Source organism: Belonocnema kinseyi, chromosome 1, assembly GCF_010883055.1.
Source record: "Belonocnema kinseyi isolate 2016_QV_RU_SX_M_011 chromosome 1, B_treatae_v1, whole genome shotgun sequence".
NCBI lineage: Eukaryota > Metazoa > Arthropoda > Insecta > Hymenoptera > Cynipidae > Belonocnema > Belonocnema kinseyi.
Window position 1 is genome coordinate 13222818 of NC_046657.1, and position 3255 is coordinate 13226072.

The window sequence follows — 3255 nt, forward strand, 5'->3', positions numbered from 1 at the left end:
TTTACGGTCTAAGAAGACGGCCGGATACTAACTTCCATATATCACAACGATGCTCAAGGCTGGTGACCTTCTCAGCATGAAAAGAAAAAAACAGACCCAAGACGACTCTCTCGGCTCCAATTCTACCTCCCCCTCTCCCAACCCTCCCTTATTAACTGAAGTTTTTGGTGGGACTGACGTTAGAACTACAATCTCCACCATATGACGATTTGATACTTAACTTTGACATGAATTCGACTCAGAAATAAACTTATTGCATGAAGGTGTTAGTTGGGCGTATAATCTAAACAATGAATAATACAAACTACAAAATAGCCTCGGAAAGGATTGGAACTTTTAATGATAAAAAGCATACTAATGGAAAATCTAAAGGTCTTGTTTCAGGCGAAGAATGGAGACTGGGTGTTTGGAATGCTAGGGGAGTAAATGATCTAAAGGTAAAAGAATTGCGTGAAACTATGGACGTGAAGAAACTAGACATTTTATGTGTGACTGAAACAAAGAAAAAGGGATGCGAAACCAAAGACATAAAAAACGGCGTGTTGAAAGGCGGATTTGAAATATGGTCAGGAGTAGACTGTGCATCACATGGTAAACAAGGAGTAGGTCTGATTTTGATTGAAAGAGCAAAGCAGCATCTCGGAGACATACTCATTGAACATTGAACATCGCAGGTCTTAGCAATGAAGAAAGAAATAGACGTAGAAATGATTATAGACGCGAAAACGGGATACGTAAACGATTAGTTAAAGAAAGTAAAGATACAATTAGAGCAGAAGAAGAGATAAAAAAACAAAACGACTTTGAAGGAAGCCGGAAACTACTTTATAAAAAAATAAAAGGAAATAAAAGTACAGAAATTGTCATTATTTTAGGGTATTAATTTATTAGCGTATTATTAATTTATTAAGCGTATTATTTTAGGGTATTAATTTATTGTTATTAATTTATTATTTTTAAGTTATTTTTCTTAAGAAACATTTACTGCCGGTCTTAGCCACTTCGACGCCCTTGGGCAAAGAAGAGTGAGATTAAAATCAACCAAAGTCAGTGGAATAGGAAACAAAACGCTATCGTTCATGTGCGACTGCCGCTTCGCTACGTTCAACTGTTTTCCCCCTTCACATAGTATTCCCGTTTGTTGCCGATACTTTTAGCTATATTCTCCTTCTTTCTTCTTCCACGTTTCGACCTGTTAAAGAGTTCTTATCCACTGTATGTGATATTACTGCGTACATACATCTGTTCCAGATTATTTTATTGTAGTTTTATTTTATCAGTATCGACTAGTTTCATAGAGATTGTAAGTTTTTTGCACAGGTACTTCATAGACATGAGAGGCTACACTTTTTTGAAATCCTTATTATTTAATAGTTCTGTACATCAGTCTCAGATTCTCTTTATTTTTTCAGGTGAAATAATTACTTGCAAATTAAGTTTTAATTACCAGTTATTATGCCGAAAAAACAGTGTTCTTGTTGCGGCAAATTGTTAAAACCAAAGATTCATCTATCAGTAGTTCAGGATGAGCGGGCATTAAATGTTCTTAAAACTGCTTTTAATAGCTCCTTACCATTCAGTGAAAGGTTTGCGATAGTTGTCGATGCTTTTCGATTAAAACGCGTCAGATTACAGATGCAAAAGAGACGAGTTCTTCTGAAAATGATTTATCAAATGTTTTAGAACCAGGTAAGAGTCAGATTTATAAAAATTCAGAATCTTCCAGTGAAGATGGAACTTCAGATTCTGATTGTAGGAAAATCAAACTTCCAATAAGAAGATGTATGATTTTTCAATCCAGATGCATTGTCTGTCATCATAAGAATAATCGTATCAGAATCAAACCTTTTGCTGCATTGAGGGTTTACGTCGATACTGGTATTTTGATTCCTGCAAAAGCGAGATGCTGTGCTTCTCATTTGGTTGATAATGGTATTCTTATGAAAGAGGCTGTTGCGTCTATACAAGCCACTTCTGATTTTACTCACATGAACGTTGAGTCGATTTCTAAGCTTCTGAATGATTTGCGTGATGAGGCAAGAAAAACAGGGTTGAATTTTGAAGATCCATCTGCGCTTGAGGATAAAGATTATTATAGGCTCACCGGTTTGACGAAAAATCAATTTAGTGACGTTGCACAGTACTTGTCAATTGAAGTGCGTTCGACAAAAGGTCGTTCTGTGCGTTTGTGCCTTGCATTATTGTTGATCAAATTACGCACAGGTCTTTCCAATGCGATTTTATCAACAATTTTTGGCATAGAAAAACGAAGAATTGGCAGAGGAATTACGGCAGCAAGGAAAGCTCTGATGCCTCCTTTGTACTTCATCATCTTGCTATAGGTCACATATCACCCGAGTCAGTCATTAAGGACCATACTAAATCAACGGCATAAACGCTATTCGCAAATGGAGAAGATGTATGTATCCTTGTAGCTGATGGTACATACATGTTTATCCAAAAGAGTAGCAATTACTCTTTTCAAAGGCGGACTTATTCTATGCATAAAGGAAGGAATCTGGTCAAGCCCATGATGTTAGTAACGACGACAGGATGTATAGTGGATGTTTTCGGTCCGTATTTTTCTGATGGCAAGAACAACGAGGCTAGTATCTTTGAAAGTCTTTTAAAACAAGATTCAATAAAACTGCGTACATGGATGCCCTCAAACTCTGTTATCGTTGTCGATCGCGGTTTTCGGGACTGCTTGAAGTTTTTAGAAGATCTTGGATTCGTTTCCAAAATGCCAAATTTTCTCTAAAAAGGTTCACAGCACACTACGATTGAAGCAAACGAATCAAGGCTCGTTACTAAAGTCCGATGGGTGGTTGAAGCAGTCAATGGGTTGATAAAAACTTGGAGAGCCTTAAGTCATGTTTTTCCAAATAGTCATATCCCGTACATCGGCGATTACGTCAGAATAGTCTGTGCCCTTTGTAATACTTTCCGACCTCCTAGAATTCATGATAATTCCGATGATCATCTGATCGCTGAACGAATGTTGCGATTGGCTTCGCAGCCTAATCTCCTGCAAGAGCGAGCAGAAAAGGAAAACTGGGCAAAATGGAGGGCATCGTGGCTTCCTATAAAGCAAGAGACACTACCTGATTTTCCTAGGTTAGCTCTTGATGAATTGCGATACATCACACTCGAAGTATATCAGCTGAAGCAAGCCCAATCGTATACCGAGGAATATTTATCTGATGATGGAATGTACTCCCTTCTTGTCCACAAACAGGAGGAAGGCATTCTAAG